Genomic DNA, 26200 nt, shown 5'->3' with positions numbered 1-26200 from the left:
AGGAGCAAGAAATAAACAGTGTAGATTGTTGTGTCTGTTAGCCTATCGTTTGTAGTAGAAATAAGTTAAGGTAGAGTTTTTATTGAACACTATGGTAAAGCATAAAGCAACTTTGTATTTCTTGAATTCTTGAGAATTCTTCAAGAACTGAAACCAAAAATCTCATTCATCAGTGTACTTTTTGGCTTCTGATATAGATGGGAAATACACATAATTCATTTGATTAAGTAATTAATTAAGAGCCCAGAAACCAATCAAATGACAACTAAAAGTAGCAGATGAATACAAGAAAGTAGTGGACTATCAACCTTAGATACTTCCCAGGCCAGATAGCATTTGCAATAGGCATAAAGGTACAATAATAATAGAATGATCACAAAAGCTCATTTCATTGTATCAGTGAGGCAACATGCTCTGTGGTTACCAAGGACATGATCATGTGAACAGGTGGCAGTAGTAAGCACACCTGATGATTCTACTAGTGGCTAATATGTACAAAGCTAGGTGGTTAATAGTAATTCCCATGTTGTACTAAACCATAAAAAATACTTTTTTCGTTTTTAAAATTAAATCCAATTGCAATTGTGTCAAATACTGTGACATCAGTCTTTATATATTTGCTTGATGAATAACCTAGGAAAAGGATGAAGGGGAAGGGAATTGTGAAAAAAGTAGGAAGGGAAAAACAGAGAGAGAGAGGAGATAACACAGGAAGGATTTTTAAAAAGTTGAAGAAGAGGTGCCTGGGTGGCTCAGTTGGTTAAGTGTCTGACTTTGGCTCTGGTCATGATCTCATGGTTTGTGGGTTCAAGCCCCGCATCAGACTCAGTGCTGACAGCTCAGAGCCTGGAGCCTGCTTCAGATTCTGTGTGTGTGTCTCTCTCTCTCTGACCCTCCCCTGCTCACACTGTCTCTCTCTCTCTCTCTCAGAAATAAATAAAACATTAAAAAAAAGTTGAAGAAATGTATAAAAACAAAAATTTGGGATTCTACATTTAAAATTTTCTAATAATAGAAAAATTCTAAAAATAAATATTTCCTAAATATTTATTTATTACATCTAAATATATATTTATTATTACTTATTTTTATTTTATTATTGTGTATATACATATGCTATATTTAATTCCAAATGTAGAGGAAAGTTAAAAATAATTAAGTTTTACCCAAATAGGTTCCTAGCAGAATAGATTAATATGTTGGTCAGATACGAAATAACACCTCCTAAATTGTAAAAGGATTCAGAAGATAGAAATACACTTTTTTCAAGTGTTAAGAGATAAAATGTGCTTTCTTTATCATTGGGTCATGAACCAACTGATTTACTTGTCTTTTAAGTACATCTCAGCTTTGTTAGTGATTCAGGATATATCTTTTTCTTTGGCTCTGTGAAAATGTGTTTTATTTTATATTTACAAAACAATTTTTTTATGACTAGAAACAAATTTCAAGAAATAGTCAAATAAGCAAGCAATTTAAATAACTTAGGATCATCACAAATACATTTAAAAAAATCTTATTTTCTGAGTTAAACAGTTAGATTTAGGTCATTTGCGGATACTCAGAGCAGAATAATTAGATTTGTGCTAAAATGTAGGATCTGAAACAAAGAGCCCAGTTGTAAATAGTGTATATTTATACATACATATGTTTATGTATAAAAATATATACATATGTATTCTATATACATGAGTATATATGTGGGGGTATATATACAGAGTATATTGTAGGGGTGCTTCCTCTTTATCTTCTCCTTCTATTTCCTTCCCTTCCTGTACAATTTTGTCCTGAAGCCATGAGGTGGGGGCAGTGCCAGCAAGGAAGGGCAGCCTCCAGAACAGGGTTTGGAGGCCCAGGTAGAACAAGGTGGCATTTGCCTAGTAGGGTTGCGTGGCATGTGATACTGGAGACTGAGGCAGCTGATGAAGGCATCCATATAGAAGGCAAGTAGACACAGATTGTCAGAGCATGCTCAGAGTAAGGATGAGGGGGTAGGATTCACTACTGAGTGGCCTAGCCTGAGCAGTTTGAGAAGGTTGCCAGGTTGGCAGGGCTGCCCCATGCAGGGCATGAGAGCACAAGAGGCTGAGGACAGGTCTTCTCAGAAGGGTCCAGAAATTCTGCACAATGTTTTGGAGCTTAGCATGGTAAGGAGGATACCTGCCTAGAGTGTTACCAAGCACTGGTACTGGAGCCTGAACAGGGTGAGGACATTCGCAGGTAAGAAGACAGATTCACTGCAAAGACACTGAGAATATGATATTTGAGTAGGCTAGAAATGAATGATAGAGAAAGCCACATGGAATTTTTGTGCAAAAGAGATAAAGAATTTATTTGAATAGTGCAGATAAATTATCTTTGCATATTATAGTCTTTTATTTTGTTCTTTTCTGTAGAAAATAGTATGAAAATAATAAAACTAATTATAGTTTTGAAATCTAATGGATCATTACTATTATTTTCAAAAAAGTAGTTTTGGCAGCAGGTAGAGATTGGAATGTGGGAGGATATCATTATCTAATGTATGACCAAAGTTCTACTCTTACAAAACCAAATGATGCTGCTAGGAAATCTTACACACCCTAGTCAGCGTTTCTTACATATATGAGAGAATCTAGGGTTTCCACTCCCTGCATATGTTTAGTGTATCACCCTGGACATCTGCTAATGTTGAACATCTGTTTTTTTGTTTTCATTGGAAGATGTCTCAATCAGACTGCCAAAAAGAGAATGGGATCATTAGTTATTCTAGAGTGTGAAGCTATCCAGCAGATTATCCTTGTATGAGGGATAATAATGTCAGGAAAGCTATAGTCACTGCAATTAATCCTAAAGGTTGCTTTACACTGGGAGTCATTAAAGCATGATTCCAAAAATTAACTACCAAAAATCTCCAAATAAAAATAAAAGTAGTTTTATACAGCACTTATCACCTGGTAATCACTGTAAATTGATAAAATCTGAATATGAAAGTAAAAACAAAAGTAGTGAACAAAGTAAGATACTTGAATGCCTGCTGAATTCACAAGGTTTGAATTATATTTAGTGTAGTTTGAAGGTATATGTTTGGTGAAAATGAATAATCTATGTGACTTACTCTCTATTACATTGTTTATTTGATTATTTTATTAACTGTGACATGTTATTGTCCATTATGTAGAAAAAATGGAAACTTACTATTTTATGTGAAAAACCATATGCCAGAAGAGAAGTAAGCTGTTGTATATTATGTCTTTAATATTTTTATTATGTGATATAATGTATGAAACCAAATACATTATCATTTGGATTTTTTTGACTATACATAGGCCATAAGTTACTACTACAGGTTTTGATATGAATAGCTCAAATGTTAAGTGGTGTATTCTTTTGTTCTGACTAGAAATCTATTTTTATATTCATGTGTTTGTGTCCTTCTAAATTATATACAATATAAGAGACAGGAATCATGTCCTTCTAAAATATAAAAATATCCTTTTGCATTTGATAATTAGAAGCTTTCTGGGAGACTGTAAGATAGTTGCTGGTTTTTAATTTTTATATACATTTTATATAAGCATTTATTCAACATAAATGTAGACCTATATTCACTCATCATGTTCACAATTTGAGTTTAAAAACAATAAAAACAAAAATGATGGTATAGCAGAAAAAAATGATAATTTTAGTGTGACATAGCACTACAGAAATCATGCTGAGCAAATCTTGCATTTTAAAAATGCAAGCAGTCCTAATTTCATCCTTCTGTTTCTTCATTGTTTTCTATTTTATAAAATGAAAGTGTTATGAAGATACAAAAATACCTGGAAAGAATGTGTATGTGTGTTGCTTTTAAATATATATAATTAATTTATGTGTTCAAAAATTATCAATTATAAGCTACCAAAAGAACTTTATTTCAAGACCCTGTTTGTCCTTGAAAATGTGAGTCTGTCTTCATATCTGATGCTTTGCTCAATACATTATCCCATCTCTTTATCATCTGCTTGTTCAACTCCTCTGCTATTATTTTCTATCTGCTCAGTTATACATGTTCAAGGTTTACTTTGATTTTACATCTAACAGTTTGAATCACAGTACATAATGCTAAATAACTGGGGAAAAGTATTAGCTCATTTAATCAATCTAATCTTGTTTTCTCATAGGAGGATGTAAAAAATGTATATTTGGAAAGGGAACAAAAAATGGAATGGAAAAATTTCAAGGTATAGTACTATATATTAAAACAAAATACATAGAATAACTAATCATTCTTTCCTTATGGCAACCTATATTACATTAGTGAAAACTTTTTCAAAGAGTACGAATATTAAAGAAAATAATGATAATAATGGATTTAAAAAAACATTTCTACTGAAAAAATATTGTTTAATTCTTTAGAGCTTAGTACTATCTTGTAAGAAATATGTAAAATTAATTTGTAGTAATTTAATTTTTTCCAAATTTAGAGGGAAGAATATGCTTTAAGGACCTACTGTGGGCTAAGCAGTTTATATATGCTGTTGTATAGTTTAACCTCCTTAACTATAGTTATTGATTTTCTTATTTTATGGTAGAGGAATTTAAGGACTGTAGAGATTAAGGAACTTGTTTAGATAACACAGATAGCTAAGATAACTGTCAGTAATACAACTCGGGTTTGCCCAATCCAAAAACAATGAGTTATTTTTAATTTTATGGTTCTTCTGTAAGAGCGATAGCATGCAGTTGGCATGTGAGGATAAAACTGTCTTTATTTTGTGATGTATATGCCAGAGGAAAACTTAGTGACTATGGTTATTTCCACATTGCTATGGAATTAATCCAGTCTTTTAGCACTTAAAAACTTGACTGCCAGAATCATTATCATTATTATCACCATCCTTATCACCACTATCTCCACCATTGCTTATCCAACAATGGGTGAAACCCTTTAAATATCTCATTTGTGTGGCTCTTTAAGTGAGTTTAGAAACAAAAAAAGTGGCGGGATAACTCTGGAGATTGTGGGACTGCTGAGACACTTAGTCTCTAAAACATGAAGAAAATTTTGAAACATAAGGAAATAAGACAATGGGTCACCTTTTAAAGTAACAACTTCTCTTTATTTTTCTGGCTAACATGATACATTAATGTGGTATGAGATACTACATAAGAAATAGAAAGTAAAAATGACAGGCAGAAATTTTAAGTAGGTTTTATTAAAGAAAACCTTCAATGATGTATCATTTGATCTCTTTAAGTACAGTTATTGTTTTTTCCTATTTTATGGAAATAAGAAATAAACAGGATAAGGGGTAAAGGTCTTCAAGCAGGTCAGTGTTAGGCTTTGGATCTGGAATACTATAGGTAAGTGCTGCACTACTATGTGACCTTAAACCCAAAGGTGTTTCTCCTGTATGTTGTAGGCATGTAGAGTAGGGTGGGAGCACTGACCCATCTATAAGACCAAGTATGTCAGAAAAACTTTCCAAATATTTATTTCTATTAAGACAAGAACAGTGAGGCAAAGAGTGTGGAGTGAATTCCCACATCAAAGTACTACTTTCCATAGCCATCTGCAATGATGAATTCTAACTCTGTGTTCTTGATAAGCTGGTTCTTATGAATTTGTTCATATTCTTGTCAGTCAGTGAGCACTGGTTTAGCTCCCACTGGTATTTGCAATGCTTCAAATATTATAATTAACTAAAAATCAGGCATATTTCCTTTTAAATTCAGGTCTTCTCCAAAATAAAATCTTATTTCTTTAATCTTATAGACAAAAATAAATAGTTAACACTTTCCCAATTTCCCTTAAGAAATCCAAATCTGTGTTTAAAGATTTTCATGTGCTTCTTAAAGAATTTTGCCCCTGTCAAAAGCTGCCCTACTGAATTTCTTTCATATCCCTAAAAGGCCATTCTCTGTGTTGTCTGAAACACCTTTACCTGTACTGATCTGTAACCAATTATTGTCAGTTTCACAGCTAGGTTATAGTTTCAATAAGGGAGAGATATTGACAAGCACAGTGCCTGTTACATGATGAGAACACAATAATTCTAAAGAATAAATGAATTAATGAATAATAAACATACTACCAGAGATGCTTTTCCGGTTGAAATGGCTCAGAATAAAGGTGCCGTAACTTTGCTGGTATCTTCTAAAATCTACGATGGAGCAATCCCTGAAAAATCTGGGAGCTCCAGGCCCTTCATTCCAACTACTGTTTCTTTAAAGATTTTGTGCTGTCAGACACACTTTCATCACATAATTAAGAAATGATTCATAAACTTCTGTCTGAATATATCAGAATCTCAGATTTATTAAAGTTGTCCCAGGAACAATTTATGAAGAGCAATCCACAGAGTTGTTGTACCTGATGCTTGTCAGTCTTGTCCCAAATACTAAAATCTAGATTATTTGCTAACTGTGCAGATGTATCTACCACACACAGGAATTCTTAAAAATGTCCTGTTACCCATCATTTGATTATTGGTCTTATCAGGATGTCTATTCTAAAGCTAAGGAGTTGTCATGGAACTCAACTTTAACTTCCTTTCCTGTAGCATATACATCAAGGAATATTGAAACACCTAAGCATTTTTTAAAAACTTCATGAGAATGAACATATCAGATTTCATATTTATAGGCATTATACATGTACTATCAAGAACAGATTGTGAGTTTTCATGTTCATGCTTTCTAGTCTAGCAGCCTTAAGAAGTATAGGTATTCTATAGACATTTTCTGATTGGTTCATAAAAACTTGAAATAAAAACCAATTGGAAAGTGTATGGAAAATATATTTTTACACACTATGGTGTGTTAATCAATGTTTAAAAAACTACCGACCTCCCTCCAGCAAAACAAAACAAAACAAAAATCTTTGACTTGTAGCAATTTGTACCCAAATGTTTCCTGAGCATTGTTTCATGTGTCTGTTGGCCATCTGGATATCTTCTTTGTAGAAGTGTCTGTTCATGTCTTTAGCCCATTTCTTCACTGGGTTATTTGTTTTTTGGGTGTTGAGTTTGATAAGCTCTTTATAGATTTTGGATAATAACCCTTTATCTGATATGCCTTTGCAGTGTATTCAGGGTCAGAAGGTTGAGAAGAAAATTAATTTTTTTGGCTTTTTAAAAATCGCAAGCATGTGGCAGTGAGGGATTCAGTGACTGCTGGTATAGTTCGTGCTATTATTTTGAATCATTCTTCTTTTTTTTTTTTCAAATAGTTTATTGTCAAGTTGGTTTCCATATAACACCCAGTGATCATCCCCACAAGTGCCCTCCTCCAAGCCATCTCCCCCCTACCCCCTACCCATCAGTCCTCAGTTTGTTCTCAGCATTCAAGAGTCTCCCATGGTTTACCTCTGTCCACCTCCCCCATTATTTCTCCCCTTCTTCTTTCCCATGGTCCTCTGTTAAGTTCCTCCTAACCCTCCTATATGTGCAAATATATGGTATCTGTCCTTCTCTGCCTGACTTATTTCATTCAGCATAATACCCTCAAGGTCCATCCATGTTGCTACACATGGCCAGATTTCATTCTTTCTCATTGCCATATAGTATTCCATCGTATAGATAAACCACATCTTCTTGATCCATTGGTCCGCTGATGGACACTTAGGCTCTTTCCATGTTTTGACTATTGTTGAGAGTGTGCTATGAATATTAGGGTACATGTGCTCCTATGCATCAGCATTTCTGTATGCCTTGGGTAAATTCCTAGCAGTGCTATTGCTGGGTCATAGGGGAGTTTTATTGTTAATTTCCTGAGGAACCTCCACACTGTTTTCCAGAGGGGCTATACCAGTTTACATTCCCACCAACAGTGGAGAGAACTGGACAAATTCCTAAACACACACTCACTACCAAAATTCACATGGGAAGAGATAGGAAATCTGATCTCAGGGGGAAAGCTCTCAGTTTTTCCCCATTTAGGATGATGTTAGCTGAGGGCTTCTCATAAATGGCTTTTATGTTTAAGTAAGTTCCTTCTATCCCAACTTTCTCTAGGGTCTTTATTAAGAAGGGATGCTGTATTTTGTCAATTGCTTTTTCTGCATCTATCGACAGGATCATATGGTTTTTATCTTTTCTTTTGTTGATGTGATGTATCACATTGATTGATTTGTGAATATTGAACCAGCCCTGTAACCCAGGAATGAATCCCACTTGATCTTGGTGGATAATTCTTTTCATATGCTGTTGGATTCGATTTGGAAGTATCTTGTTGAGGATTACTGCATTCGTATTCATCAAGGATATTGGCCTGTAGTTCTCTTTTTTTTTTTGCTGGATCTCTGTCTGGCTTGGGAATCAGAGTGATGCTGGCTTCATAAAATGAGTCTGGGAGTTTTCCTTCGGTTTCTATTTTTTTTGGAATAGCTTGAGAAGAATTGGTATTAATTCTGTTTTAGATGTCTGATAGAATTCCCCAGAGAAGCCATCAGGTCCAGGGCTCTTCTTTGTTGGGAGATTTTTGATAACTGATTCTATTTCTTCACTAGTTATGGGTCTGTTCAGATTTTCTATCTCCTCCCGTGTGAATTTTGGTACTGAGTGTGTGTAGGAATTTGTCCATTTCTTCTCAGTTGTCCAGTTTGTTGGCATATAACTTTTCATAGTATTCCCTGATAATTGCTTCCATTTCTGAGGGATTGGTTGTAATAAGTCCGTTTTCATTCATGATTTTGTTTATTTGGGTGCTCTCTCTTTTCTTTTTGAGAAGCCTGGCTAGAGGTTTGTCAATTTTGTTTATTTTTTCAAGAAACCAACTCTTAGTTTCATTGATCTGCTCCATTGTTTCTTTGGTCTCTATGCTGTTTATTTCTAATCTGATTTTTACCATTTCTCTTCTTCTACTGGGTTTGGGGTGCTCTTGTTGCTCTCCCTCTAGTTCCTTTAGGCGAGCTGTTAGATTTTGTACTTGCACTTTTTCTAATTTCTTGAAATGGGCCTGGAGTGCAATGTACTTTCCTCTTAGGACTGCCTTTGCCGCATCCCATAGATTTTGGATTGTTGTATTTTCATTTGTTTCCATATATTTTTTAATTTCTTCTCTAACTGCCTGATTGACCCATTCATTCTTTAGTAGGGTGTTCTTTAACCTCCATGTTTTTGGAGGTTTTCCAGACTTCTTCCTGTGAATGATTTCCAGTTTCAAAGCATTATGATCTGAAAGTATGCATGGTATGATCTCAATTCATTTATATTTATTGAGAGCTGCTTTATGTCCCAGTTTATTATCTATCTTGAAGAATGTGCCATGCGCACTTGAGAAGAAAGTGAATTCCCTGGCCTCAGGATGTAGAGTTCTAAATATATCTGTCAGATCCATCTGGTCCAATGTGTCATTCAAGTCTATTGTTTCTTTAGTGATTTTCTGTCTGGTTGACCTATCCATTGCTCTAAGTGGAGTAATAAAGTCCCCTGCTATTAGCACATTCTTATCTATAAGCTTCTTTCTGTTTGTGATTAATTGTTTTAAATATTTAGATGCTTCCATATTTGGTGCACAGACATTTATAGTTGTTAGTTCTTCCTGATGGATAGACCCTGTAATTATTATATAATTCCCTTCTTCATCCCTTGTTATTGTCTTTAATTTAAAGTCCATTTTGTCTGATATAAGTATAGGTACTCCAGCTTTCTTTTGACTTCCCGTAGCATGATATATATTTCTCCATCCCCTTTCTTTTATCTAAAGGTATTTTCCAGTCTAAAATGTGTTTCTTGTAGACAGCAAATAGATGGATTTTGTTTTTTTTTTTTATCCATTCTGCTACCCTATGTCTTTTGATTGGAGCATTCAGCCCATTTACATTCAGTGTTATTATTGAAATATGTGGGTTTAGAGTCATTGTGTCCCTTGTGGGATTCATGCTTGTGGTGGTGTCTGTGGTATCTTGCATTCCTTGAAACATTTCCCTCAGAGAATCCCCCTCAGGATTTCTTGTAGGGCTGGCTTAGTGGAGACAAATTCTTTCAGTATTTGTTTATTTGGAAAGACTTTTATCTCTCCTTCTATTCTGAATGACAGGCTTGCTGGATAGAGGATTCTTGGCTACATATTTTTACTGTTCATCACATTGATTTCCTGCCATTCCTTTCTAGCCTGCCAAGTTTCAGTAGATAGGTCTGTCACCACTCTGATAGGTTTCCCTTTGTATGTGAGGGCCCTTTTCTCCCTAGCTGCTTTCAAAATTCTCTCTTTGTCCTTATATTTTGCCAGTTTCACTATGATATGTCGTGCAGAAGATCGATTCAAGTTACGTCTGAGGGGAGTCCTCTGTGCCTCTTGAATTTCAACTTCTACTTCCCTCCCCAGGTTAGGGAAATTCTCTGCTATAATTTGTTCCAGGACTCCTTCAGCACCTTTTCCTCTCTCTTCCTCTTCTGGAATTCCTATGATATGGATATTGTTCCATTTGATTGTATCGCTGAGCTCTCAAACTCTTCTTTCATGTTCCTAGATCAGTTTATCTCTCTTTTTCTGTTTCTTCTTTTTCTATAATAGTGTCTTCTAAATCACTTATTCTCCTTTCTGCCTCTTCAATCCACGCATTGGATGCCTCCAGTTTATTATGTATCTCATTTATCACAGTTTTTAATTCACCATAACTATTTTTAAGCTCCATATTGTTTGTAGCCATAGTTTCTCTGATGTCCTCCATGCTTTTTTCAAGCCCGGCAATTAATTTTATGATTATTGTTCTAAATTCTTGTTCAGTTATGTTGCTTATATCTGTTTTGAGCAGTTCTCTAGCTGTCATTTCTTCCTGGAATTTCTTTGGAGGAGAGTTCTTCTGTTTCATCATTTTGGTTAGCTTTCTATTTCTTGTTAAATTTAAAAGCTTGTTGTGTTCTCTGTCCCTGCGAGTTCTGCTGTTAGAGAGGGCTTTTTGACTGTTTAGAGCCTGTCTGTTCAGGAAGTATTCTTTGGATGGTGTCTCTTGGTTTCTCTTGTTGAGCATTTGGTTATTTTGTTTCCCTACTGGTAGTGGTATTTGGGACTCTCCACCATGTGTAGTTTGGCTTGTTTCTTGAGGCAGCCCTGGAAAAGAAAACAGACAACCACAGAATGAACACAGGTACACAAATGAACACGCAAACCCAGGCTCAGGTAAAAACAGCTACAACAAAAACAAAACAGCTATCTGGAGGGGATGGGTGTCGTTTGGTGTAGGCACGTCTTGTCTCCACTGTGTCTGCTGGCCTCCCTGAGGCCCACCTTGGTGATTGAGGGGAGAAGAATGGCGTCACCCCAGTCCCTTCTCAACCAAGCGTTGCAAATCACTTCTTCGGGTCGATCTCCCTGTGCTGAGGATGTAGCCAAGGTGGGCTGAGTTCTATGCCCCATGCCCCGCCTCGTTTCCAGGTCCCAGTCTGCGGGCTTTGTTATACCACCCTGAACAGTCCCGCAGGTTGCTGCTTCCCTGTTGCTGGTGTTGAGTAGGGGTTGGGGAAAGTGTCGCAGCCTCAGATCCACCGGGGTCAAGCAGTGATAACCCGAATGCATTCGGGGAACGTAGGAACTTCAGGTCCACAGAGTCCGCATCGCCTCAGGGAGCAGCCGCCTCTTCAGCGTGCCACTGTCGCATGCACCGCCATCAGGTGTCAGCACCGCTTCACCGGGTCGCTGCCACCATGCGTGCCACTGCTGCTTCAGCCAGCCGCCATCACACGTGGCCGCTGCTTCACCGGGAGCTGGGAACGCTTTACCCTTGTAAGGGTTTCTTGTCATATGGTTCTTGTCCTTTCTTTTATTGATGTGATTCATACATTGATTGTTTTGTAGATATTGAACCAGCCCTGCATCCCAGGTAGAAATCCACTTGGTCATGGTGAATAATTTTTTAATGTATTGTTGGATCCAGTTGGCTAATATCTTGTTAAGGATTTTTGCATCTGTGTTCATTAGGGAAATTGGTCTATATATTTCCTTTTTAGTGGGGTCTTTGTCTGGTTTTGGGATCAAGGTAATGTTGGCTTCATAGAAAGATTTAGGAAGTTTTCCTTTCATTTCTATTTTTTGTTTTTTAATAGCTTTAAGAGAATAGGTGTTAATTCTTCCTTAAATGTTTGGTAGAATTCCCCTGGAAAGCCATCTAGCCCAGGACTCCAGTTTTTTGGGAGATTTTTGATTATTAATTCTATTCCTTTACTGGTTATGGGTCTGTTCAAATTTTCTATTTATTCCTGCTTCAATTTTGGTAGTTTATATGTTTCTAGGAATTTGTCCATATCTTCCAGATTGCCCACTGGCATATAATTGTTCATAATATTCTCTCATTGTTTTTACTTCTGCTGTGTTGGTTGTGATCTCTCCTCTTACATTCTTGATTTTATTTATTTCAGTCCCTTCCTTTTCCTTTTTGATCAAACTGGCTAGTGATTTAACTATTTTGTTAATTCTTTCAAAGAACTAGGCTTTGGTTTCATTGATCTGTTCTACTGGCTTTTTGGTTTCTAGTGATTTCTGCTCGAATCTTTATTATTTCCTGTCTTCTGCTGGTTTGGGATTTTATTTGCTGTTCTTTTTCCAGCTCTTTGAGGTCTAAGGTTAGGTTGTGTATCTTAGATCTTTCTTCTTTAAAAAAGCCTGGATTTTTATATACTTCGCGCTTTTGACTTCCTTTGCTGCGTCCCAGAGGTTTTGGTGTTATCATTTTCATTGGTTTCCTTGTACTTTTTAATTTCCTTTTTAACTTCTTGGTTAGCCCATTCATTCTTTAGTAGGGTGTTCTTTAGTCTCCAAGTATTTGTTATCTTTCCAAATTTTTTCTTGTGGTTGATTTCAAGTTGCATAGCGTTGTGATCTGAAAATATGCATGGTATAGTCTTTATCTTTTTGAACTTGTTGAGGGCTGATTTGTGTCCCAGTATATGATCTATTCTGGAGAATGTTCCGTGTGCATTGGAGAAGAATGTATAGTCTGCTTCTTTAGGATGAAATGTTCTGAATATATATTTTAAGTCCATCTGGTACAGTGCATCATTCAAAGCCATTGTTTCCTTGTTGATTTTCTGTTTAGAGGATCTGTCCATTGCTTTAAGTGGGGAGTCAAAGTCCTCTACTATTATGGTATTATTATCAACGAGTTTCTTTGTGATTAATTGATTTATATATATTGGGTGTTTTCACATTTGGAGCATAAATGTTTATAATTGTTATGTCTTCTTGGTGGATAGACCCCTTAATTAATATAATGCCCTTCTTCATCTCTCATTACAGTCTTTATTTTAAAGTCTAGATTGTCTGATATAAGTATAACTACTCCAGCTTTCTTTTGTCGACCATTAGTATGATAGATGGTTCTCCATCCCCTTACTTTCAATCTGGAGGTATCTTTAGGCCTAAAGTGGGTCTCTTGTAAACAGCATGTTGATGGATCTTGTTTTCTTATCCATTCTGTTACTGTATGTATTTTGATTGGAACATTTTGCCCACTGATGTTTAGGGTGAGTACTAAAAGATAGGAGTTTATTGCCATTATGTTTCTTGTAGAGTTGGAGTTTCTGATGGTGTTCTTTGGTCTTTTCTAGTCGTTGTTGCTTTTGGTCTCTCTCTCTTTCTCTCTCTTTTCATCTTTTCTAACCTCAGATAGTCCCCCTTAAAATTTCTTGTAGGGCTGGTTTATTGGTCAAGAACTCCTTTAATTTTTGTTTGTTGGGAAACTTTTAATCTCTCCTATTTTGAATGACAGCCTTGCTGGATAAAAATTATTGGCTGCATATTTTTTCTGTTTCAGCACATTTTTTCTTGCTACTTTCATGATTCTTTTCTTGACTGAGTATCTTGTGATTTTGACTATGTTATGCCTTGTTGATGGTTGTTTTTTATTGAATCTTGTGGGAGTCCTCTGTGGTTCCTGGATTTTGATGTCTGTGTCTTTCCCCAGGTTAGGAAGTTTTCTGCTATGATTTGCTCACATAACCATTTTTCTCTCTCTTCATCTTCTGGGATCCCTATGATTCTGATGTTGTTCCTTTTTAATGAGTAACTGATTTCTCTTATTCTTAAATCATGCTCTTTTCCTTTAGTCTCCCTTTTTTTTTTTCTGCTTCATTATTCTCTGTAAATTTGTCCTCTGTCTCACTGATTCACTGTTCTGCCTCATTCATCCTTCCCATCATGGCATCCATTTGAGATTGCAGCTCAGTTATAGCATTTTTTATTTCATCCTGACTAGCTTTTACTTCTTTTATCTCCATAGAGAGGGATTCTAATCTATTTTTCACTCCAACTGGTATTATTATTATCGTCATTCTAAATTTCTAAATTCTTGTTCAGACACCTTGTTTTTACCTGTGTTGGTTAAACCCCTGGCTGTTGTTTCTTCTTGCTCTTTCTTTTGGGGTGATTTCCTTTGTTTCATCATTTTGAGAGAAGAAAAGGAACTAATGAGGAAAAAAATTATCATTAAAAAATTAAAAGCAACACACACACAGACACACAAAATCAAATAAATGATGCCAGATCCTAAGTGTGTTTTGGTCTGGTTATTGAAAGGAGTTTGATTGATTAGAGTAAAAAGGAGAAAAATCAAAATTAAAAAATTACAAAGACACACACACACACACACACACACACACACACACAAATCAAATAAATGATCCTAGATCCTAGGTGTGTTTTGGTCTGGTTAAACAAAGGCGCTTGACTGATTAGAGGGAAAAAAAAAACAAAACAGGAAAATGTTTGAAAATATGAGAAAATGAATACAATAAAATATAATAACTTGATGGAAGTAAAATAGAATTTTAAAAATTTACAAAAAAACAAAAATTTATGGAAAAATAAAGAAAAATCTTTTTAATAAAAATTGAAAATAAAAATAAAATTTTCTGTTTTCAAGCAAATGAAAAGAAATGAAAAAAAAAAGAAAAATATTTGAATACATGGACCAGGGAACAGACTGAAATATGATTGATAGTACATTGTTTTCCCCTAGAAGTCAAACAATGAAGCACTTTATAGCCCATAAACTAAGCAGGTGGAGAGATTTGTGGTGTTCCTGAAGAGTAATGTTGGCCCAATTGGGCGGGGCTTAGTATAATGGCTCCATTCTCCACTAGGTGGCACTACTTAGTCTACTGGGATGGATTGTTGCAGTGCCTGTAGGTGTGTGTGGCATGTGTGGGCATGGTGAATATGGCATCACTAACCCACCCAGTCTCTAGTATCAGAACTCTGTTTTCTCCCCGACCAGTAACTGAGCACCCATCCTTTGCCTCTGGCTTCCATCCACTCCCCGCTTCTACACTATCCGTGACCACGCTGTCAGGTTGCCAGGCGGTACCTCCCACCTGAGTTTTATCTCAGATGTGGCTTTGTTTCATGACCCCTCACTGAGAGACTGCAGCTTTGACCCAGTCACAACCTCTGGGGCAGGGTCTCAATGAGCAATGGCCAGGTTCCTGCCACACCCAGGAACATTCCTGGGACCGTGCTACTGCCGCTGTCCAGAGACTGCAGCTGGGTGCTAGCCCACCCCAGAAAAATATCATGTGATCATGTAGCAGCAGCGTTTCAGGGATTATGGAAAACACGTGTGGCCCGAGGACCTCCTGGACTCACTCTGCTCCTGGGGATTCGACCTTCCCACCAGAGCACTACCAGGTATGGAGCTGCAGACTTTCAGACTCTGCGCTCCCCCTGTTTATAGAGTCTTAACGGAATTTAAACCCTCTCCTTTCTCCTTTCTCCCTTTTCAGTCCCTGCATCTGTTTCCACTTTTCCACTTTCTCTCCAGCTGCTTCTGTCGGGGTGCTTTTCCTGTACTCTCTGCCCATCTCCGTCCTCTCTCCTCAAGCAAAACAGCTCCCTGCCCTCCGAGGCTTCTCTCTCCCCCCCAGTTTACCTCTCTGCCCACGTACCTGCTGAATTCTGTGCTTCAGGTTGTGCAGATTGTTGTGTTAATCCTCAAATCAGTTTTCTGGGTGTGCAGGATGGTTTGGTGTTAATCTGGCTGTATTTCATGTATGCAAGATGGAAAAAAGACTTCCATACTGTTGCGCCATCTTGGCTCCTCCTCAAAACCTTTCTAATTTTAATTGTTCCTTTGTTATTTTGCAACACTTCTGAAATGTGGAAGTTGCTAGCTATTATGAGGCCTTTGCTTTCAGAGTTGAGAATTTATTTTAAGTTTTAATACATGATGTAGAATTTGTGCAGTGGTTAATATAATTCAAAGTGTTCTAAAGGATGCAATTGTAATTCCTTCTTTTTTTACGGAAAAAAGTGAAGTCAGATATAATGTTAATTTTGTTTATTATATTCTAATGTCTTATCTTGTATATATACAGTTCTGTGACCCTTTCTTTAATGTAAAACCCAGGCAATATCCATGATTCTTGATGTAAAAATATACATATTTCTTCAGGCCAATTATAATTCAAAAGTAGTTTAAAACAGTGGCTAATGATATAGCATCTGTCTAAATTGTACATAGGCCAATTGTAAATATTATGTTCAAAGACCTAGTTGTCCATTTATCAGTGGTAGGAGAATTAAAAATTCAGGGATGAGATACAGTACAGCAAGGCAGAACAGCCAAATCAGTTACAGCTACAGCACTTCATCCAAAATGGAGAGCATGCCATTATCACAAGTCTTGAAGAAAGAAGCCAGTATATAAAGCCCCAGTGAAAGAAAAGGCTTAAAGGCCATCTAGGGAGACAACATTTTGGCATTTGTTATTTGGTTGGTTGTTTTTTATTTAGAAATCCAAACCAAACATAGAGTAGGAGGGAAAAATGGACAAAAACATACATATATATAATTTGTATATATTTTATATATATAAATTATATCACACATAATATATATTTATATATATAAATCATATTTATATACAAATCAATCATATAAAATATAAATATATTTATATGTGTATAAATCATATAAAATATATTATTTTATACATATATGCAAGATTCTGCTTGAGGAAGGCTAAGACAGCCACAAATGGATTCTCCTGATAGGCACAACTTACAGTTTAAAATTCAACATGTCTGGGTGCCTGGGTGGCTCAGTCGATTAAGCGTCCGACTTTGGCTCATATCATGATCTCACAGATCATGAGTTAGAGCCCCGCGTCGGGCTCTGTGCTGACAGTTAGCTCAGAGCCTGGAGCCTGTTTCAGATTCTGGATCTCCCTCTCTCTCTGACCCTCCCCTGCTCAAGATGTCTCTCTCTCTCAGAAATAAAACATTTTTTTTAAAAATTAAAAAATAAATAAAATTCAAAATGTATACCTTCAAGTAAAGAGTCAGAAATGAGTTTGGTCTCTGCAATTCACAATAATATCTCAGATACCAGAAAAGACAAGTAGGTCCACAAAATAGCTCCAACAGAGTATTCACATGACAACAAAAGGACTTTCTCATCTCATCCTCATGATGTACTGAGATACCCATGTAATCCATAAAAGTCACAAAGTTGGTAGGTACCACTTTATAAAGTCAGGATTATATATGGACTGGTAATTATAGCAGGACACTAAGTCTGCTAGGTAGTCTTCAAATTTCTAATTTTTTTTTGGTTTCAACACTATTGAGGTATAATTGACACATAAAATTTAAGATCTTTAAAATGTATATCATGGTGATTTGATATATATACTTTATGAGGGAATTCCCCTATCTAGTTAATATTCCCATCCCCTCACATATTTATCTTTTCATGTGTGTGAGAGAACATTTAAATTCTACTCTTTAGCATATGACAATTATACAATAAGGTATTGTCAACTGTAGTTAGCATATCATACATTTATCCTCAGAACTTATTCATCTTATAGCTAAAAGTTTGTACCCTTTTACCAAGCTCTCCTTCTTTCTCCCACTGCCCCACCCCCAGCAACAACTTTTCTACTATTAGTTTAATTTTTTTTTTTTTTTTAGATTTCACATATGAATGATACACAGTATTTGTCTTCCTCTGTCTGATTTATCTCACTTAGCTGAATGCCCTCAAGGTCCATCCATGTTGTCACAAATGACAGGATTTTCTTCTCTTTCATGGCTGAATAATATTACATTGTATATACATACCACATCTTCTTTATCCACTTATCTGTTGATGGATTATTAAGTTGTTAAATTGTTTCCATGTCTGGCTATTATGAATAATACTAAAGTGAATATGGGAGTGCATATATCCCTTTGATATCTTGTTTTCATTTCCTTTGGAAATATACCTAGAGGTGAGATCACCAATCATGGAGTAGTTCTGATTTTAATTTACTGAGGAATTTCTTTTTTTTTTTTTATTAACATTTACTCATTTTTAAGAGAGAGACAGAGCATAAATGGGGAAGGGGTAGAGAGAGTGGGAGACATAGAATCAGCAGCAGGCTACAGGCTCTGAACTGTCAGCACAGAGCCAGATGTGGGGCTTGAATTCACAGACTGTGAGATCATGACCTGAGCTACAGTCAGATGCTTAACCAACTGAGCCACCCAGGAACCCCCGAGGAATTTATATATTGTTTGTCAGAGTGGTTGAACCAATTCATATCGCCACCATGAATGCCCAAAGATTCCTTTTTCTCCATATCCTGGAAAAATTTATTAACCCTTGTATTTTTGATGATAGCTATTCTAACAGGTGTGTGATGATATCCCAGTGAAGTTTTGATTTGCTTTCCTAATGATTAGTGATGTTTGGTATCTTTTCATATGGCTTTGTACATGCTACATCTTTTTTGGAAAAATGTCTATGCAGTTCCCCTTTTCATTTTTTAATCTGATTGGTTTTTTGTTATTGAGTTGTTCTTTATAATTTTGAATATTTGATCAGATATCTGATTTGCAAAGAAATAAAAGGCATCTAAATTGCAAAAAAAGAAAATAAAAATGCCTGTATCAGCAGGTACAATGACATATACAGAAAACCTCAAAGACTCCACCAAAAGTTAGTTAGATGTAATCAACAAATTCAGTTAATTTGTAGGATACAAAATCAATATATAAAACTTAGTTTCGTTTGCATACACTAATAATGAACTATCAGAAAGATAAATTAAGAAAACATGTCATTTATAATTGCATTCAAAGAATAGAATACTTAAAAATAAATTTAACCAAGGACATGAAATATTTGTACACTGAAATCCATAAGACATTGATAAAAAAAATACTGCAGAAAATACAAATAAATGGAAATATATTCCTGCATTTATACTGGAAGAATTAAAACTGTTAAAATATCTAGTTTACCCAAAGCAATCTACAGACTCAATGCAATTCTTATCAAAATTCCAATAGCATTTTTACAGAAATAGAACAAACAATCTCAAAATGTATGAAATAATGAAAGATCCCAAATAGTCAAAGCAATCTTTAGAAGAAAGAAGAAGGCTGGGGGCATTGCCCTTCTTGATTTCCTACTACAACAAAATGATAGTAATCAAATGGTAGATATTGGTATAAAAACAAACACACAGATTAATAGAACAGAATAAAGAGCCTAGAAATAAGCCCACATGTATATGCTCAGTTAATTTATGACAAAGGAGACAAGAATATACAATGAGGAAAAAACAGGCTTTTCAATAAATGGTGTAGGGAAAACTAGATGGCCACATGCAAAAACCATGAACCTGGACCACTATGATACACAAAGATCAACACAGAATAAAGACTTTACATAAGATCTGAACCATGAAACTCCTGGAAGATATAAAGAGTAAGCTCCTTGAGTTAATCTTCACAATGATTTTTTGGATTTGACAACAAAAACCAAGACAACATAAGCAACATAAATAAGTGGACTATATCCAAGTAAAAAGCTTCTGCACAGCCAAGGAAACCATCAACAAAATGAAAAACCAATGTATAGAATGGGAGAAAATATTTGCAAATAAAATAAATTTCATAACAAAACCTTGTAATGCAAGAAAGGTGTATGTGGGATTCACAAACATCAATTAAAGAATATACATATATTTATGAACTCACACATAGAGGCATATATATAGCTATAATTATATGCACACATTTATGTGTTTTAATTTTGTCCTGAGCACTATGCACTTGATACATTTGCCTCACATATTTCAAAGGTAGAAAACATAGGCTAAGTTTATAAAAAAATTAATTTACTGAAGAAAAAATCATTTGCCCCCTGGTGATCACTGCTTTTTCCCATCTTTGTCTACATCAACTTAATGTTATTCTTGTGAACCCAAACCCATCAACTGCCTTGCTCTCCTACCCTTTCCCATATTTATCTGTAGGTGAAACTAGTCATCATAGCTGGACCACTTTTCTGATACTGAGCTTGACCATTTTTCAACTGCTGCTTTTGATAAAAGACATAATCATCTGGGAAATATAAATGCAATTTCTGGAGAGAGCTGAGTCCTTCTGAGAATGATTGCCTCGTGGGCCAAGTTCTGTCATCAGAACCTGACAGGCAGTTCACACTGGAATACGTGTTTAAGGGTGTGGGAATATGCAGACAGATTTCATCCTTTGTGTTTAACTTGGCAGTCTTTGTCCTCACTGTTTCTTGCATTGTTTTATAGCAATGACATCTTACATGATTCGCATGACTAGGTTTTTAATAGAGGAACCTTCTGGATTTCATAAGATTTGGGAAGACGAGGATGGATAGGGAGGCTGTTAAAAAGTTTTTGCCCATTTGCAAACGAAGCAATAAATTTGAAAGCTCTATGTCCAGTGCAACTGAAGAAGTGCTGAAATGTGTTCAAATTAATCTTCTATTGCAATGGAAAAAATACAAGCACTGTAATATCAGCTTCTGCATTTTCTTTTTTAGCTCTCCAGAATTTCTCTCTTTAATTTATTGTCCACTAAACTCATTAACTCCAATTCCTTTCTCACCTTTGTCATATTATGGTCATTATACCCAGATAAAGAAAAATACTGTAAGAGACAATCAGTTTCTGATACATGCTACAACACAGATGAAGCTTGAAGACATTATGCTAATTGAAATAAGCTATACACAAAAGGACATCAATATTGCCTGATTAGATTTATATAAGGTGCCTGGAACAGTAAAATTTTGTTTTAGATTTATAGAGATAGAAGTTAGTATAGTGGGTACCTGGGGCTTGAGGGTAAGCAGAATGGGAAGTTATTGTTTAATGGTTGCAGTTTCAGTTTCAGGTGATAAAAAAACTTTTGAGGATGGATATTGGTGATAGTTATACAACAACATAAATGCACCTAATGCCACTAAGCCGTACATTTAAGAGGGTTAAAATGGTAAATATTATGTTATGTATATTTTGCGTATACTGAGAAGAGAGAGAATAAAGGCATAAACAAATGAAAACATATTAGAGCATATTCTAATTCCCTAATTTTGAAGAAAAGTACATTTTTAAAACTTTTTCCATCTTCTCTGTGTTTGTTAATGAAAACTTAATGACCTAAATTGAATAAGCAGTAACATCTTGTATTACCAAGTCTAATATAAGAGCAACCAATAAATCAACAAAATGTAACTTTGAATATTCCTAAGACTTTACCCTTTAAATAATATATATCTAACAAAGTAAATTAGTAAGAATAAAAATAACAAAATGAATGCTGCTAACACCTATTTTCCATAACCCAGTTCCACTGTGGGTTTAATGAAGAAATATTTATGATCAATCCAAAGGAAGAGAAGATACAAGGCATGGTTTCCATGTGGTTGGTGGACATTGAAAGAACAGAGGGGTATTTGAAGAGCTTCTTGAAAACTTTCCAAAGAAATTAGAATTTTGGGGTGCCTGGGTGGCTCAGTCGGTAAAACGTCCGACTTCGGCTCAGGTCATGATCTCACAGTCTGTGGGTTTGAGCCCCGCGTCAAGCTCTGTGCTGACAGCTAGCTCAGAGCCTGGAGCCTGTTTCAGATTCTGTGTTTCCCTCTCTCTCTGACCCTCCCCGCTCATGCTCTCTCTCTCTCTCTCTCCTTCTCTCTCAGAAATAAATAAAACATTTAAAAAATTAAAAAAAGAAATTAGAATTTTATATGTTCCACAAGAAAGAAGATCTGTGCCAGCTCCTCCACTTTTACCCAACTGAGATGGCATACTTCGGAGAGAACAGTTGTGTGGTGCACCAGCATTGTCTCACAAGTGTCAGCATCACCCAGTGGGTTTAAACCACAGCATGCCATTTGTGACCATGCAGAGAGATCAGATGTTCTTCTTCAAAGGCTTAAATTTATTAGATCCACAACATGTACACTATTCTGAATAGAATGGAAGTGATATCTGAGAGTGACAAAATCCAATTTCCCATAAGTCCAGAGTGTGAATTTTGGAGTTTTAGATTAAATCTAACAGAAAAATAGTTGTTACTTTTTTCTACTCTATGGTAGATTAAATTTTAGGGCCATTGAATGAGTTTACTTCCCCCCCACCCTCCCCCCCAAAAACATGTTATTAAATGTATGCTCTATCTTAGCATCAATGGTGTCTAACAGTACTTTGAGTAATAGATTTATTTTTTTTGGAAATAGGAGCCACCAAATTTATAAAATACCATCTTAAGCCAATAGCCTGCAAAGTCATAATTATGTTTAGTGCTAAAATGCAGCAACTTCCTATTTAAAAAGTATTCTTACTTTGGTTTTATTTTCTTTTTGTCCTATGAATTGTCTTTTACCTGGCTTTATTGATCGTCCTCATTTTCATTCCATTTTTTATTGTGACACAAACTTAAAGCAGTTTGGCACTGATTTCCATTAAAATATTATATCTGTTGGTATCTGCTTCTAGCAACAAAGATTTCTGTGATTTATATTCTCCATATTTATATATTTTCCTGACATTCTGCTATACTTTTCTTTAACACTCTTCCTTTTTACTTTTCAGTCATTATGATAAGATCCTAAGTTTGTGAGGTTTGTTTTTAACTATTTACATAAATGGGATAATGCTATATTTAGTACTTTTATTTTTTCGTAACATAAAAAGAAGACTGAATTGGATTCAAATCTGGGCTTTACCACTTTTGAGCTGTTTGACTCACAGGTTATTTAACATCTCCAAGCCTTAATTTGGGACTTCTTGATCTATGGAACACTGTTTCCCTATGTTACATATGTTCAGATCTCAATGGAACAATTCATAGGATATCACATATTTCTTATTTTTATTATAAATCTATATATTAGTGTAGCTTGTTACCTTCAGCATTAATAGAAAAATTAATATAAATATATCCTGAACAATTTGGTTGATGACTTTTAATTATCTGTTTAATGCCCTGAGATTCATTCTCTGTTTCTAACTAGTACTGTTTCAATTACCCAAATTTTACGAAAAAAGTTAATGACTTTAATATGTAATTTTTTCTTTGTACCAATTGAATGGAAATAATTGCAGGATGTTAAGTGGGAATAAAAGTTTTTAATCCTTCACAAGAAGAAATGTGGTATACAAATTAAATTAATATGCTGCACACAATAGTATAAGCATCTGACCTAAAAACAAAAACAAAATGTTATGCTACAACAAGTACCATATTTAATTTCTGAGGCCTGATATTGTTTTAGCTTTACTATATGATCTTTCAAATTAAATTAATGTCAACTTGAATATTATAGATTGCACAGTTGCTTTGTGGATTATTTGATTAATAGCTATAAAATATTTATGTTCCAAGAATTTTATCATTATATATATTTAAGCAACAATGTTATGTAACTATTCACATCAGCCCTGAAAGTCAACTAAGATTCTTTATTAAAATTGCCTTAGTGTCCTTATCTAAAAACCAACCAAACATTCTCTATCTTTCAGGGTTGCTGTGAGAGTTAAATGAGACATAGTAGATAATCAACACAAAGACATTCCCTTTACTTATTTATAAATACCACTTACTCCCTATGACTTTTATTTCATTCTTTGTTTTCATAAATAAAGTCAATATAAATAAAACCAAATGTAGAATTAGATGCTTTTAAAATATTAATGCTGTGCTCCAGATTATGCTAAATTTTGGCATGGTACAAATGACCCCCAAGCCCTCAATGACTTCCAGCAGCAAAGGTTCGTTTCTTACCTACTTGCCCAACATAGGTTGACTGCATGTCTGCATCTCAGTAGGACTCAGTGTTTCTCTCACATGGAACACAAAAGGGGCCATGTAAAAAACACTCAATGGTGTCTGAAGCTTGTTCTTGGGATGCAACACCTCCTGTCTTCTCTCACTATATTGAACAAAGCAAGTTACATGGCCACTCTGGCTTCAGAGAGGTCTTAGCCTCTTCTAAGAAGGGACACCAAAGAGAGTTACTCATGAAGAGATTTTAAAGAGAGGCATAAAATATTTACATGATAATATAAACTATTTCAATTACTATAAGAATGTATTATCTTGGCAAATGAAAATAATAGGGCATATAATTCCTTGCTGTCTTGTAGCAGTAATGGGAAGATAAACTAAATGAGAGTACATAGAATTAAAGGATCTTAGGGGAAAAAAACATGTTTTATAAATTAAAAGTTATAATTTCTCCTCAAATCTTTTTTTAAAATTTTTAAGAACTAATTTGTAGATATGAATGTTGAGTTTTATTTTATAGAAAACTATATAAATTATATTTTTATAGATTTGCTTAGGTAAAATTCTTTTTAAAGTTTAAAAAAAGCTATTTTTTGTTGTATGAATTTTGTTGTATGAATTTCTATGTAATTCATACTATTTGTTCTACTATAAGTTTCAAAGTTTAGGGATGATAAGATTAAAAACTTTTAATAATCTTTTCTTTCTAGGATAAAACAATGAAAAACTCCTTGTATTATAATGGAATTATTCCAGGCTTTGGAAAATGGGACCATTGCTGGACCAGCATTCCTAGGAATCTCAAGGATACTCTAATCAGTTATTAAAACTGCCAACTCATAAGAAACTGGGGATTTCAGCATGGATTATTAATTGTTTTGTTATTCACTTGGAATCACTATAATGGTCTGCCCAATTACCTTACAATTGTCGTTCTTCCTGCAGACAAGCTTCCTACTAATGAATTCATATAAATTCCTACTACTATATTTATATTGGACAACTGAATTTCCTTTTTATTCTTTTTTTGTTAGTTTCTATTTATTAGGACCCTGTATCATAAAAAGGAGATAAAAATGTCTTCCATAACAGTTTTTAGAGGACCAAAAATTTTAAAATGAAATTTCTGACATCTAAGTCCCTGGCATATTTAAATTACATATCATGCTTTGGCTCATTAAATTAAATGTAAAAATGAAACAAAATGGGAAGCTTAGTTTTGCTTTTTAAAAACCTATGAAATAAAACTTTTATTGCCATCTTAAACTTGTTTGCAAAGCACAGCCTATTTTCTATGCATTTTATAGTATATATAAGATGGCTTAGTACATTTGGGCTTTTATAACAAATGCTACAGACTGGATGACTTATAATCGAGAAATTTATATCTCACAGTTCTGGAGGCTGGGAAGTCCAAGATCAAGATGATAATATGGTCATGTTCTGGTGAGGATCCTTTTCCTGTCCAGAGCCCTCATCTCCTTCTGTGCCCACATGTTGGTGGAACCAGCTAGAGAACTTTCTAGAATCTCTTTTATAAGAGCACAAACCCCATTCACAAAGGCTCCACTCTCATGACTTAGGAATTCACTAAAGTTCATACTTCCTAATATCATCACATTGTACATTAGGGTTTCAACATACGAATTTTGGAGGAAAACATACATTCAAACCACAATAGGGGCACCTGGGTGGCTTAGTCGGTTAAGCGACCAACTTTCGCTTAGGTCATGATCTCGTGGTTTATGGGTTCGAGCCCCGCGTCGGGCTCTGTGCTGACTGCCAGCTCAGAGCCTGGAGCCTGTTTCAGAGTCTGTGACTCCCTTTCTCTCTGACCCTCCCTGCTCACGCTGTCTTTCTCTCTCTCTCTCTCTCTCTCTCTCTCTCTCTCCTAGAAATAAATTTAAAAAAAAAAACCATTCAAACCACAACATAAGCAAACAGAATTTTACTCAATATATTCGCAAATTCACAAAGGCAAAATTACACATGATTCTAAAATGGCCTGTGTAGAAATTTATAGATGTATAACTTTTCAATCATTATTATCATAATTTTTATTAAGTTTTAATTTCAGTATAATTAATATGCAATGTTATATTAGTTTCAGGTAAACAATATAGTGATTCAACAAATCTATACTTTGCTCAATGTTCATCATGAAAAATGTACTCTTAATCCCCTTCACCTATTTTACC

The 26200-nt window shown here is 35.1% G+C and overlaps 1 long non-coding RNA gene across 1 annotated transcript; it reads left to right on the top strand.

Moving 5' to 3' along the window:
• The first annotated feature begins 4163 nt into the window (after nucleotides 1–4163).
• Nucleotides 4164–24849, top strand: LOC120249036. The gene is made up of 2 exons (XR_005532756.1): nucleotides 4164–4205; nucleotides 24713–24849. It is a non-coding gene; the product is annotated as an uncharacterized LOC120249036 (long non-coding RNA).
• Nucleotides 24850–26200: the final 1351 nt, after the last annotated feature.

This window comes from Hyaena hyaena, unplaced genomic scaffold (assembly GCF_003009895.1).
Source record: "Hyaena hyaena isolate Hyena2069 unplaced genomic scaffold, ASM300989v1 scaffold_627, whole genome shotgun sequence".
Taxonomy (NCBI): Eukaryota; Metazoa; Chordata; class Mammalia; order Carnivora; family Hyaenidae; genus Hyaena; species Hyaena hyaena.
Note: the sequence above shows the minus strand (reverse complement) of the source record. Positions and strands in the feature narration are given on the sequence as shown.